We start from the raw sequence: 13929 nt of genomic DNA, 5'->3' as shown, positions 1-13929 counted from the left end.
CTTTTTTATCCCAGTTAAATCTTCATTTCTAAAAATTGAATCAGAAAGCTTCAATCCATCAAACTCTGTGTCACGTGCTGATCTCTCTTCCTACACAGGAATTTGCATTCATCCACCCCAGATGGGACTCGAACCCACAATCCCTGGCTTAGAAGGCCAGTGCCTTATCCATTAGGCCACTGGGGCACTTGCTGAAAATGAAGTGGATAGCAGAGAGTGGTTTCGACCGATCGTACACGTGGCTAAAGTAGACATCACGCTTCCGCTTCGCTTCTGTAATCAGCATGACCTGTACAAACTGACAGAAGCAGTCAAAAAATAATCACGGAGGGCACTGAGACATGCCCATGAAATTAAGGTTTAATATTTCTGTTTCCACTTCATTGCTAAAGCAAACTGAATAGCAGAGGATGGTTTCGATCCATAAATCACTTGGTTAACTGCCCTGCACACTTCCACTTCATCCCTCCACTTTCAGGTACCCCAAAACAATACTTGAACTCACAATAAATGGATTAGGCAGTCAGTGTCTAAAGTCACTGTGGAAATGTGTGATCAGCATGACCTATATGAAGTGATAGAAGCAGTTGTAAAAAAAATTGCATTTCGGAGGGCAACATGCCCATGAAATTCTCCTTTTTTATCCCAGTTAAATCTTCATTTCTAAAAATTGAATCGGAAAGCTTCAATCCATCAAACTCTGTGTCACGTGCTGATCTCTCTTCCTCCACAGGAATTTGCATTCATTGATAGAAGCAGTTGTAAAAAAAATTGCATTTCGGAGGGCAACATGCCCATGAAATTCTCCTTTTTTATCCCAGTTAAATCTTCATTTCTAAAAATTGAATCAGAAAGCTTCAATCCATCAAACTCTGTGTCACGTGCTGATCTCTCTTCCTACACAGGAATTTGCATTCATCCACCCCAGATGGGACTCGAACCCACAATCCCTGGCTTAGAAGGCCAGTGCCTTATCCATTAGGCCACTGGGGCACTTGCTGAAAATGAAGTGGATAGCAGAGAGTGGTTTCGACCGATCGTACACGTGGCTAAAGTAGACATCACGCTTCCGCTTCGCTTCTGTAATCAGCATGACCTGTACAAACTGACAGAAGCAGTCAAAAAATAATCACGGAAGGCACTGAGACATGCCCATGAAATTATGGTTTAATATTTCTGTTTCCACTTCATTGCTAAAGCAAACTGAATAGCAGAGGATGGTTTCGATCCATAAATCACTTGGTTAACTGCCCTGCACACTTCCACTTCATCCCTCCACTTTCAGGTACCCCAAAACAATACTTGAACTCACAATAAATGGATTAGGCAGTCAGTGTCTAAAGTCACTGTGGAAATGTGTGATCAGCATGACCTATATGAAGTGATAGAAGCAGTTGTAAAAAAAATTGCATTTCGGAGGGCAACATGCCCATGAAATTCTCCTTTTTTATCCCAGTTAAATCTTCATTTCTAAAAATTGAATCGGAAAGCTTCAATCCATCAAACTCTGTGTCACGTGCTGATCTCTCTTCCTCCACAGGAATTTGCATTCATTGATAGAAGCAGTTGTAAAAAAAATTGCATTTCGGAGGGCAACATGCCCATGAAATTCTCCTTTTTTATCCCAGTTAAATCTTCATTTCTAAAAATTGAATCAGAAAGCTTCAATCCATCAAACTCTGTGTCACGTGCTGATCTCTCTTCCTACACAGGAATTTGCATTCATCCACCCCAGATGGGACTCGAACCCACAATCCCTGGCTTAGAAGGCCAGTGCCTTATCCATTAGGCCACTGGGGCACTTGCTGAAAATCAAGTGGATAGCAGAGAGTGGTTTCGACCGATCGTACACGTGGCTAAAGTAGACATCACGCTTCCGCTTCGCTTCTGTAATCAGCATGACCTGTACAAACTGACAGAAGCAGTCAAAAAATAATCACGGAGGGCACTGAGACATGCCCATGAAATTATGGTTTAATATTTCTGTTTCCACTTCATTGCTAAAGCAAACTGAATAGCAGAGGATGGTTTCGATCCATAAATCACTTGGTTAACTGCCCTGCACACTTCCACTTCATCCCTCCACTTTCAGGTACCCCAAAACAATACTTGAACTCACAATAAATGGATTAGGCAGTCAGTGTCTAAAGTCACTGTGGAAATGTGTGATCAGCATGACCTATATGAAGTGATAGAAGCAGTTGTAAAAAAAATTGCATTTCGGAGGGCAACATGCCCATGAAATTCTCCTTTTTTATCCCAGTTAAATCTTCATTTCTAAAAATTGAATCGGAAAGCTTCAATCCATCAAACTCTGTGTCACGTGCTGATCTCTCTTCCTCCACAGGAATTTGCATTCATTGATAGAAGCAGTTGTAAAAAAAATTGCATTTCGGAGGGCAACATGCCCATGAAATTCTCCTTTTTTATCCCAGTTAAATCTTCATTTCTAAAAATTGAATCGGAAAGCTTCAATCCATCAAACTCTGTGTCACGTGCTGATCTCTCTTCCTCCACAGGAATTTGCATTCATTGATAGAAGCAGTTGTAAAAAAAATTGCATTTCGGAGGGCAACATGCCCATGAAATTCTCCTTTTTTATCCCAGTTAAATCTTCATTTCTAAAAATTGAATCAGAAAGCTTCAATCCATCAAACTCTGTGTCACGTGCTGATCTCTCTTCCTACACAGGAATTTGCATTCATCCACCCCAGATGGGACTCGAACCCACAATCCCTGGCTTAGAAGGCCAGTGCCTTATCCATTAGGCCACTGGGGCACTTGCTGAAAATGAAGTGGATAGCAGAGAGTGGTTTCGACCGATCGTACACGTGGCTAAAGTAGACATCACGCTTCCGCTTCGCTTCTGTAATCAGCATGACCTGTACAAACTGACAGAAGCAGTCAAAAAATAATCACGGAAGGCACTGAGACATGCCCATGAAATTATGGTTTAATATTTCTGTTTCCACTTCATTGCTAAAGCAAACTGAATAGCAGAGGATGGTTTCGATCCATAAATCACTTGGTTAACTGCCCTGCACACTTCCACTTCATCCCTCCACTTTCAGGTACCCCAAAACAATACTTGAACTCACAATAAATGGATTAGGCAGTCAGTGTCTAAAGTCACTGTGGAAATGTGTGATCAGCATGACCTATATGAAGTGATAGAAGCAGTTGTAAAAAAAATTGCATTTCGGAGGGCAACATGCCCATGAAATTCTCCTTTTTTATCCCAGTTAAATCTTCATTTCTAAAAATTGAATCGGAAAGCTTCAATCCATCAAACTCTGTGTCACGTGCTGATCTCTCTTCCTCCACAGGAATTTGCATTCATTGATAGAAGCAGTTGTAAAAAAAATTGCATTTCGGAGGGCAACATGCCCATGAAATTCTCCTTTTTTATCCCAGTTAAATCTTCATTTCTAAAAATTGAATCAGAAAGCTTCAATCCATCAAACTCTGTGTCACGTGCTGATCTCTCTTCCTACACAGGAATTTGCATTCATCCACCCCAGATGGGACTCGAACCCACAATCCCTGGCTTAGAAGGCCAGTGCCTTATCCATTAGGCCACTGGGGCACTTGCTGAAAATCAAGTGGATAGCAGAGAGTGGTTTCGACCGATCGTACACGTGGCTAAAGTAGACATCACGCTTCCGCTTCGCTTCTGTAATCAGCATGACCTGTACAAACTGACAGAAGCAGTCAAAAAATAATCACGGAGGGCACTGAGACATGCCCATGAAATTATGGTTTAATATTTCTGTTTCCACTTCATTGCTAAAGCAAACTGAATAGCAGAGGATGGTTTCGATCCATAAATCACTTGGTTAACTGCCCTGCACACTTCCACTTCATCCCTCCACTTTCAGGTACCCCAAAACAATACTTGAACTCACAATAAATGGATTAGGCAGTCAGTGTCTAAAGTCACTGTGGAAATGTGTGATCAGCATGACCTATATGAAGTGATAGAAGCAGTTGTAAAAAAAATTGCATTTCGGAGGGCAACATGCCCATGAAATTCTCCTTTTTTATCCCAGTTAAATCTTCATTTCTAAAAATTGAATCGGAAAGCTTCAATCCATCAAACTCTGTGTCACGTGCTGATCTCTCTTCCTCCACAGGAATTTGCATTCATTGATAGAAGCAGTTGTAAAAAAAATTGCATTTCGGAGGGCAACATGCCCATGAAATTCTCCTTTTTTATCCCAGTTAAATCTTCATTTTTAAAAATTGAATCGGAAAGCTTCAATCCATCAAACTCTGTGTCACGTGCTGATCTCTCTTCCTCCACAGGAATTTGCATTCATTGATAGAAGCAGTTGTAAAAAAAATTGCATTTCGGAGGGCAACATGCCCATGAAATTCTCCTTTTTTATCCCAGTTAAATCTTCATTTCTAAAAATTGAATCAGAAAGCTTCAATCCATCAAACTCTGTGTCACGTGCTGATCTCTCTTCCTACACAGGAATTTGCATTCATCCACCCCAGATGGGACTCGAACCCACAATCCCTGGCTTAGAAGGCCAGTGCCTTATCCATTAGGCCACTGGGGCACTTGCTGAAAATGAAGTGGATAGCAGAGAGTGGTTTCGACCGATCGTACACGTGGCTAAAGTAGACATCACGCTTCCGCTTCGCTTCTGTAATCAGCATGACCTGTACAAACTGACAGAAGCAGTCAAAAAATAATCACGGAGGGCACTGAGACATGCCCATGAAATTATGGTTTAATATTTCTGTTTCCACTTCATTGCTAAAGCAAACTGAATAGCAGAGGATGGTTTCGATCCATAAATCACTTGGTTAACTGCCCTGCACACTTCCACTTCATCCCTCCACTTTCAGGTACCCCAAAACAATACTTGAACTCACAATAAATGGATTAGGCAGTCAGTGTCTAAAGTCACTGTGGAAATGTGTGATCAGCATGACCTATATGAAGTGATAGAAGCAGTTGTAAAAAAAATTGCATTTCGGAGGGCAACATGCCCATGAAATTCTCCTTTTTTATCCCAGTTAAATCTTCATTTCTAAAAATTGAATCGGAAAGCTTCAATCCATCAAACTCTGTGTCACGTGCTGATCTCTCTTCCTCCACAGGAATTTGCATTCATTGATAGAAGCAGTTGTAAAAAAAATTGCATTTCGGAGGGCAACATGCCCATGAAATTCTCCTTTTTTATCCCAGTTAAATCTTCATTTCTAAAAATTGAATCAGAAAGCTTCAATCCATCAAACTCTGTGTCACGTGCTGATCTCTCTTCCTACACAGGAATTGGCATTCATCCGATCGTACACGTGGCTAAAGTAGACATCACGCTTCCGCTTCGCTTCTGTAATCAGCATGACCTGTACAAACTGACAGAAGCAGTCAAAAAATAATCACGGAGGGCACTGAGACATGCCCATGAAATTAAGGTTTAATATTTCTGTTTCCACTTCATTGCTAAAGCAAACTGAATAGCAGAGGATGGTTTCGATCCATAAATCACTTGGTTAACTGCCCTGCACACTTCCACTTCATCCCTCCACTTTCAGGTACCCCAAAACAATACTTGAACTCACAATAAATGGATTAGGCAGTCAGTGTCTAAAGTCACTGTGGAAATGTGTGATCAGCATGACCTATATGAAGTGATAGAAGCAGTTGTAAAAAAAATTGCATTTCGGAGGGCAACATGCCCATGAAATTCTCCTTTTTTATCCCAGTTAAATCTTCATTTCTAAAAATTGAATCGGAAAGCTTCAATCCATCAAACTCTGTGTCACGTGCTGATCTCTCTTCCTCCACAGGAATTTGCATTCATTGATAGAAGCAGTTGTAAAAAAAATTGCATTTCGGAGGGCAACATGCCCATGAAATTCTCCTTTTTTATCCCAGTTAAATCTTCATTTCTAAAAATTGAATCGGAAAGCTTCAATCCATCAAACTCTGTGTCACGTGCTGATCTCTCTTCCTCCACAGGAATTTGCATTCATTGATAGAAGCAGTTGTAAAAAAAATTGCATTTCGGAGGGCAACATGCCCATGAAATTCTCCTTTTTTATCCCAGTTAAATCTTCATTTCTAAAAATTGAATCGGAAAGCTTCAATCCATCAAACTCTGTGTCACGTGCTGATCTCTCTTCCTCCACAGGAATTTGCATTCATTGATAGAAGCAGTTGTAAAAAAAATTGCATTTCGGAGGGCAACATGCCCATGAAATTCTCCTTTTTTATCCCAGTTAAATCTTCATTTCTAAAAATTGAATCAGAAAGCTTCAATCCATCAAACTCTGTGTCACGTGCTGATCTCTCTTCCTACACAGGAATTTGCATTCATCCACCCCAGATGGGACTCGAACCCACAATCCCTGGCTTAGAAGGCCAGTGCCTTATCCATTAGGCCACTGGGGCACTTGCTGAAAATGAAGTGGATAGCAGAGAGTGGTTTCGACCGATCGTACACGTGGCTAAAGTAGACATCACGCTTCCGCTTCGCTTCTGTAATCAGCATGACCTGTACAAACTGACAGAAGCAGTCAAAAAATAATCACGGAGGGCACTGAGACATGCCCATGAAATTAAGGTTTAATATTTCTGTTTCCACTTCATTGCTAAAGCAAACTGAATAGCAGAGGATGGTTTCGATCCATAAATCACTTGGTTAACTGCCCTGCACACTTCCACTTCATCCCTCCACTTTCAGGTACCCCAAAACAATACTTGAACTCACAATAAATGGATTAGGCAGTCAGTGTCTAAAGTCACTGTGGAAATGTGTGATCAGCATGACCTATATGAAGTGATAGAAGCAGTTGTAAAAAAAATTGCATTTCGGAGGGCAACATGCCCATGAAATTCTCCTTTTTTATCCCAGTTAAATCTTCATTTTTAAAAATTGAATCGGAAAGCTTCAATCCATCAAACTCTGTGTCACGTGCTGATCTCTCTTCCTCCACAGGAATTTGCATTCATTGATAGAAGCAGTTGTAAAAAAAATTGCATTTCGGAGGGCAACATGCCCATGAAATTCTCCTTTTTTATCCCAGTTAAATCTTCATTTCTAAAAATTGAATCAGAAAGCTTCAATCCATCAAACTCTGTGTCACGTGCTGATCTCTCTTCCTACACAGGAATTTGCATTCATCCACCCCAGATGGGACTCGAACCCACAATCCCTGGCTTAGAAGGCCAGTGCCTTATCCATTAGGCCACTGGGGCACTTGCTGAAAATGAAGTGGATAGCAGAGAGTGGTTTCGACCGATCGTACACGTGGCTAAAGTAGACATCACGCTTCCGCTTCGCTTCTGTAATCAGCATGACCTGTACAAACTGACAGAAGCAGTCAAAAAATAATCACGGAGGGCACTGAGACATGCCCATGAAATTAAGGTTTAATATTTCTGTTTCCACTTCATTGCTAAAGCAAACTGAATAGCAGAGGATGGTTTCGATCCATAAATCACTTGGTTAACTGCCCTGCACACTTCCACTTCATCCCTCCACTTTCAGGTACCCCAAAACAATACTTGAACTCACAATAAATGGATTAGGCAGTCAGTGTCTAAAGTCACTGTGGAAATGTGTGATCAGCATGACCTATATGAAGTGATAGAAGCAGTTGTAAAAAAAATTGCATTTCGGAGGGCAACATGCCCATGAAATTCTCCTTTTTTATCCCAGTTAAATCTTCATTTTTAAAAATTGAATCGGAAAGCTTCAATCCATCAAACTCTGTGTCACGTGCTGATCTCTCTTCCTCCACAGGAATTTGCATTCATTGATAGAAGCAGTTGTAAAAAAAATTGCATTTCGGAGGGCAACATGCCCATGAAATTCTCCTTTTTTATCCCAGTTAAATCTTCATTTCTAAAAATTGAATCAGAAAGCTTCAATCCATCAAACTCTGTGTCACGTGCTGATCTCTCTTCCTACACAGGAATTTGCATTCATCCACCCCAGATGAGACTCGAACCCACAATCCCTGGCTTAGAAGGCCAGTGCCTTATCCATTAGGCCACTGGGGCACTTGCTGAAAATGAAGTGGATAGCAGAGAGTGGTTTCGACCGATCGTACACGTGGCTAAAGTAGACATCACGCTTCCGCTTCGCTTCTGTAATCAGCATGACCTGTACAAACTGACAGAAGCAGTCAAAAAATAATCACGGAAGGCACTGAGACATGCCCATGAAATTATGGTTTAATATTTCTGTTTCCACTTCATTGCTAAAGCAAACTGAATAGCAGAGGATGGTTTCGATCCATAAATCACTTGGTTAACTGCCCTGCACACTTCCACTTCATCCCTCCACTTTCAGGTACCCCAAAACAATACTTGAACTCACAATAAATGGATTAGGCAGTCAGTGTCTAAAGTCACTGTGGAAATGTGTGATCAGCATGACCTATATGAAGTGATAGAAGCAGTTGTAAAAAAAATTGCATTTCGGAGGGCAACATGCCCATGAAATTCTCCTTTTTTATCCCAGTTAAATCTTCATTTCTAAAAATTGAATCGGAAAGCTTCAATCCATCAAACTCTGTGTCACGTGCTGATCTCTCTTCCTCCACAGGAATTTGCATTCATTGATAGAAGCAGTTGTAAAAAAAAATTGCATTTCGGAGGGCAACATGCCCATGAAATTCTCCTTTTTTATCCCAGTTAAATCTTCATTTCTAAAAATTGAATCAGAAAGCTTCAATCCATCAAACTCTGTGTCACGTGCTGATCTCTCTTCCTCCACAGGAATTTGCATTCATTGATAGAAGCAGTTGTAAAAAAAATTGCATTTCGGAGGGCAACATGCCCATGAAATTCTCCTTTTTTATCCCAGTTAAATCTTCATTTCTAAAAATTGAATCGGAAAGCTTCAATCCATCAAACTCTGTGTCACGTGCTGATCTCTCTTCCTCCACAGGAATTTGCATTCATTGATAGAAGCAGTTGTAAAAAAAATTGCATTTCGGAGGGCAACATGCCCATGAAATTCTCCTTTTTTATCCCAGTTAAATCTTCATTTCTAAAAATTGAATCAGAAAGCTTCAATCCATCAAACTCTGTGTCACGTGCTGATCTCTCTTCCTACACAGGAATTTGCATTCATCCACCCCAGATGGGACTCGAACCCACAATCCCTGGCTTAGAAGGCCAGTGCCTTATCCATTAGGCCACTGGGGCACTTGCTGAAAATGAAGTGGATAGCAGAGAGTGGTTTCGACCGATCGTACACGTGGCTAAAGTAGACATCACGCTTCCGCTTCGCTTCTGTAATCAGCATGACCTGTACAAACTGACAGAAGCAGTCAAAAAATAATCACGGAGGGCACTGAGACATGCCCATGAAATTAAGGTTTAATATTTCTGTTTCCACTTCATTGCTAAAGCAAACTGAATAGCAGAGGATGGTTTCGATCCATAAATCACTTGGTTAACTGCCCTGCACACTTCCACTTCATCCCTCCACTTTCAGGTACCCCAAAACAATACTTGAACTCACAATAAATGGATTAGGCAGTCAGTGTCTAAAGTCACTGTGGAAATGTGTGATCAGCATGACCTATATGAAGTGATAGAAGCAGTTGTAAAAAAAATTGCATTTCGGAGGGCAACATGCCCATGAAATTCTCCTTTTTTATCCCAGTTAAATCTTCATTTTTAAAAATTGAATCGGAAAGCTTCAATCCATCAAACTCTGTGTCACGTGCTGATCTCTCTTCCTCCACAGGAATTTGCATTCATTGATAGAAGCAGTTGTAAAAAAAATTGCATTTCGGAGGGCAACATGCCCATGAAATTCTCCTTTTTTATCCCAGTTAAATCTTCATTTCTAAAAATTGAATCAGAAAGCTTCAATCCATCAAACTCTGTGTCACGTGCTGATCTCTCTTCCTACACAGGAATTTGCATTCATCCACCCCAGATGAGACTCGAACCCACAATCCCTGGCTTAGAAGGCCAGTGCCTTATCCATTAGGCCACTGGGGCACTTGCTGAAAATGAAGTGGATAGCAGAGAGTGGTTTCGACCGATCGTACACGTGGCTAAAGTAGACATCACGCTTCCGCTTCGCTTCTGTAATCAGCATGACCTGTACAAACTGACAGAAGCAGTCAAAAAATAATCACGGAAGGCACTGAGACATGCCCATGAAATTATGGTTTAATATTTCTGTTTCCACTTCATTGCTAAAGCAAACTGAATAGCAGAGGATGGTTTCGATCCATAAATCACTTGGTTAACTGCCCTGCACACTTCCACTTCATCCCTCCACTTTCAGGTACCCCAAAACAATACTTGAACTCACAATAAATGGATTAGGCAGTCAGTGTCTAAAGTCACTGTGGAAATGTGTGATCAGCATGACCTATATGAAGTGATAGAAGCAGTTGTAAAAAAAATTGCATTTCGGAGGGCAACATGCCCATGAAATTCTCCTTTTTTATCCCAGTTAAATCTTCATTTCTAAAAATTGAATCGGAAAGCTTCAATCCATCAAACTCTGTGTCACGTGCTGATCTCTCTTCCTCCACAGGAATTTGCATTCATTGATAGAAGCAGTTGTAAAAAAAAATTGCATTTCGGAGGGCAACATGCCCATGAAATTCTCCTTTTTTATCCCAGTTAAATCTTCATTTCTAAAAATTGAATCAGAAAGCTTCAATCCATCAAACTCTGTGTCACGTGCTGATCTCTCTTCCTCCACAGGAATTTGCATTCATTGATAGAAGCAGTTGTAAAAAAAATTGCATTTCGGAGGGCAACATGCCCATGAAATTCTCCTTTTTTATCCCAGTTAAATCTTCATTTCTAAAAATTGAATCGGAAAGCTTCAATCCATCAAACTCTGTGTCACGTGCTGATCTCTCTTCCTCCACAGGAATTTGCATTCATTGATAGAAGCAGTTGTAAAAAAAATTGCATTTCGGAGGGCAACATGCCCATGAAATTCTCCTTTTTTATCCCAGTTAAATCTTCATTTCTAAAAATTGAATCAGAAAGCTTCAATCCATCAAACTCTGTGTCACGTGCTGATCTCTCTTCCTACACAGGAATTTGCATTCATCCACCCCAGATGGGACTCGAACCCACAATCCCTGGCTTAGAAGGCCAGTGCCTTATCCATTAGGCCACTGGGGCACTTGCTGAAAATGAAGTGGATAGCAGAGAGTGGTTTCGACCGATCGTACACGTGGCTAAAGTAGACATCACGCTTCCGCTTCGCTTCTGTAATCAGCATGACCTGTACAAACTGACAGAAGCAGTCAAAAAATAATCACGGAGGGCACTGAGACATGCCCATGAAATTAAGGTTTAATATTTCTGTTTCCACTTCATTGCTAAAGCAAACTGAATAGCAGAGGATGGTTTCGATCCATAAATCACTTGGTTAACTGCCCTGCACACTTCCACTTCATCCCTCCACTTTCAGGTACCCCAAAACAATACTTGAACTCACAATAAATGGATTAGGCAGTCAGTGTCTAAAGTCACTGTGGAAATGTGTGATCAGCATGACCTATATGAAGTGATAGAAGCAGTTGTAAAAAAAATTGCATTTCGGAGGGCAACATGCCCATGAAATTCTCCTTTTTTATCCCAGTTAAATCTTCATTTTTAAAAATTGAATCGGAAAGCTTCAATCCATCAAACTCTGTGTCACGTGCTGATCTCTCTTCCTCCACAGGAATTTGCATTCATTGATAGAAGCAGTTGTAAAAAAAATTGCATTTCGGAGGGCAACATGCCCATGAAATTCTCCTTTTTTATCCCAGTTAAATCTTCATTTCTAAAAATTGAATCAGAAAGCTTCAATCCATCAAACTCTGTGTCACGTGCTGATCTCTCTTCCTACACAGGAATTTGCATTCATCCACCCCAGATGAGACTCGAACCCACAATCCCTGGCTTAGAAGGCCAGTGCCTTATCCATTAGGCCACTGGGGCACTTGCTGAAAATGAAGTGGATAGCAGAGAGTGGTTTCGACCGATCGTACACGTGGCTAAAGTAGACATCACGCTTCCGCTTCGCTTCTGTAATCAGCATGACCTGTACAAACTGACAGAAGCAGTCAAAAAATAATCACGGAAGGCACTGAGACATGCCCATGAAATTATGGTTTAATATTTCTGTTTCCACTTCATTGCTAAAGCAAACTGAATAGCAGAGGATGGTTTCGATCCATAAATCACTTGGTTAACTGCCCTGCACACTTCCACTTCATCCCTCCACTTTCAGGTACCCCAAAACAATACTTGAACTCACAATAAATGGATTAGGCAGTCAGTGTCTAAAGTCACTGTGGAAATGTGTGATCAGCATGACCTATATGAAGTGATAGAAGCAGTTGTAAAAAAAATTGCATTTCGGAGGGCAACATGCCCATGAAATTCTCCTTTTTTATCCCAGTTAAATCTTCATTTCTAAAAATTGAATCGGAAAGCTTCAATCCATCAAACTCTGTGTCACGTGCTGATCTCTCTTCCTCCACAGGAATTTGCATTCATTGATAGAAGCAGTTGTAAAAAATAATTGCATTTCGGAGGGCAACATGCCCATGAAATTCTCCTTTTTTATCCCAGTTAAATCTTCATTTCTAAAAATTGAATCAGAAAGCTTCAATCCATCAAACTCTGTGTCACGTGCTGATCTCTCTTCCTACACAGGAATTTGCATTCATCCACCCCAGATGGGACTCGAACCCACAATCCCTGGCTTAGAAGGCCAGTGCCTTATCCATTAGGCCACTGGGGCACTTGCTGAAAATGAAGTGGATAGCAGAGAGTGGTTTCGACCGATCGTACACGTGGCTAAAGTAGACATCACGCTTCCGCTTCGCTTCTGTAATCAGCATGACCTGTACAAACTGACAGAAGCAGTCAAAAAATAATCACGGAGGGCACTGAGACATGCCCATGAAATTATGGTTTAATATTTCTGTTTCCACTTCATTGCTAAAGCAAACTGAATAGCAGAGGATGGTTTCGATCCATAAATCACTTGGTTAACTGCCCTGCACACTTCCACTTCATCCCTCCACTTTCAGGTACCCCAAAACAATACTTGAACTCACAATAAATGGATTAGGCAGTCAGTGTCTAAAGTCACTGTGGAAATGTGTGATCAGCATGACCTATATGAAGTGATAGAAGCAGTTGTAAAAAAAATTGCATTTCGGAGGGCAACATGCCCATGAAATTCTCCTTTTTTATCCCAGTTAAATCTTCATTTCTAAAAATTGAATCGGAAAGCTTCAATCCATCAAACTCTGTGTCACGTGCTGATCTCTCTTCCTCCACAGGAATTTGCATTCATTGATAGAAGCAGTTGTAAAAAAAAATTGCATTTCGGAGGGCAACATGCCCATGAAATTCTCCTTTTTTATCCCAGTTAAATCTTCATTTCTAAAAATTGAATCAGAAAGCTTCAATCCATCAAACTCTGTGTCACGTGCTGATCTCTCTTCCTACACAGGAATTTGCATTCATCCACCCCAGATGGGACTCGAACCCACAATCCCTGGCTTAGAAGGCCAGTGCCTTATCCATTAGGCCACTGGGGCACTTGCTGAAAATGAAGTGGATAGCAGAGAGTGGTTTCGACCGATCGTACACGTGGCTAAAGTAGACATCACGCTTCCGCTTCGCTTCTGTAATCAGCATGACCTGTACAAACTGACAGAAGCAGTCAAAAAATAATCACGGAGGGCACTGAGACATGCCCATGAAATTATGGTTTAATATTTCTGTTTCCACTTCATTGCTAAAGCAAACTGAATAGCAGAGGATGGTTTCGATCCATAAATCACTTGGTTAACTGCCCTGCACACTTCCACTTCATCCCTCCACTTTCAGGTACCCCAAAACAATACTTGAACTCACAATAAATGGATTAGGCAGTCAGTGTCTAAAGTCACTGTGGAAATGTGTGATCA

At 40.9% G+C, this 13929-nt stretch overlaps 15 non-coding genes across 15 annotated transcripts; all 15 read right to left on the bottom strand.

Moving 5' to 3' along the window:
• Window positions 1-113: 113 nt before the first annotated feature.
• trnar-ucu (transfer RNA arginine (anticodon UCU)) lies at window positions 114-186 on the bottom strand. Its single transcript has one exon. It is a non-coding gene; the product is annotated as a tRNA-Arg (tRNA).
• Window positions 187-920: 734 nt separating this feature from the next.
• On the bottom strand, window positions 921-993 carry trnar-ucu (transfer RNA arginine (anticodon UCU)). Its single transcript has one exon. It is a non-coding gene; the product is annotated as a tRNA-Arg (tRNA).
• Window positions 994-1727: 734 nt separating this feature from the next.
• Window positions 1728-1800, bottom strand: trnar-ucu (transfer RNA arginine (anticodon UCU)). Its single transcript has one exon. It is a non-coding gene; the product is annotated as a tRNA-Arg (tRNA).
• Window positions 1801-2706: 906 nt separating this feature from the next.
• Window positions 2707-2779, bottom strand: trnar-ucu (transfer RNA arginine (anticodon UCU)). Its single transcript has one exon. It is a non-coding gene; the product is annotated as a tRNA-Arg (tRNA).
• Window positions 2780-3513: 734 nt separating this feature from the next.
• On the bottom strand, window positions 3514-3586 carry trnar-ucu (transfer RNA arginine (anticodon UCU)). The gene has a single exon. It is a non-coding gene; the product is annotated as a tRNA-Arg (tRNA).
• A 906-nt stretch (window positions 3587-4492) lies between these two features.
• Window positions 4493-4565, bottom strand: trnar-ucu (transfer RNA arginine (anticodon UCU)). Its single transcript has one exon. It is a non-coding gene; the product is annotated as a tRNA-Arg (tRNA).
• A 1771-nt stretch (window positions 4566-6336) lies between these two features.
• trnar-ucu (transfer RNA arginine (anticodon UCU)) lies at window positions 6337-6409 on the bottom strand. The gene has a single exon. It is a non-coding gene; the product is annotated as a tRNA-Arg (tRNA).
• Window positions 6410-7143: 734 nt separating this feature from the next.
• On the bottom strand, window positions 7144-7216 carry trnar-ucu (transfer RNA arginine (anticodon UCU)). The gene has a single exon. It is a non-coding gene; the product is annotated as a tRNA-Arg (tRNA).
• A 734-nt stretch (window positions 7217-7950) lies between these two features.
• trnar-ucu (transfer RNA arginine (anticodon UCU)) lies at window positions 7951-8023 on the bottom strand. Its single transcript has one exon. It is a non-coding gene; the product is annotated as a tRNA-Arg (tRNA).
• A 1079-nt stretch (window positions 8024-9102) lies between these two features.
• Window positions 9103-9175, bottom strand: trnar-ucu (transfer RNA arginine (anticodon UCU)). The gene has a single exon. It is a non-coding gene; the product is annotated as a tRNA-Arg (tRNA).
• A 734-nt stretch (window positions 9176-9909) lies between these two features.
• On the bottom strand, window positions 9910-9982 carry trnar-ucu (transfer RNA arginine (anticodon UCU)). The gene has a single exon. It is a non-coding gene; the product is annotated as a tRNA-Arg (tRNA).
• Window positions 9983-11061: 1079 nt separating this feature from the next.
• On the bottom strand, window positions 11062-11134 carry trnar-ucu (transfer RNA arginine (anticodon UCU)). Its single transcript has one exon. It is a non-coding gene; the product is annotated as a tRNA-Arg (tRNA).
• Window positions 11135-11868: 734 nt separating this feature from the next.
• trnar-ucu (transfer RNA arginine (anticodon UCU)) lies at window positions 11869-11941 on the bottom strand. The gene has a single exon. It is a non-coding gene; the product is annotated as a tRNA-Arg (tRNA).
• Window positions 11942-12676: 735 nt separating this feature from the next.
• Window positions 12677-12749, bottom strand: trnar-ucu (transfer RNA arginine (anticodon UCU)). Its single transcript has one exon. It is a non-coding gene; the product is annotated as a tRNA-Arg (tRNA).
• A 735-nt stretch (window positions 12750-13484) lies between these two features.
• trnar-ucu (transfer RNA arginine (anticodon UCU)) lies at window positions 13485-13557 on the bottom strand. Its single transcript has one exon. It is a non-coding gene; the product is annotated as a tRNA-Arg (tRNA).
• Between the last annotated feature and the right edge of the window lie 372 nt (window positions 13558-13929).

Source organism: Oncorhynchus mykiss, chromosome 21 (genome assembly GCF_057628025.1).
Source record: "Oncorhynchus mykiss isolate SJ-2025 chromosome 21, ASM5762802v1, whole genome shotgun sequence".
Lineage (NCBI taxonomy): Eukaryota > Metazoa > Chordata > Actinopteri > Salmoniformes > Salmonidae > Oncorhynchus > Oncorhynchus mykiss.
This window is presented reverse-complemented; position numbering and strand designations above follow the sequence as displayed.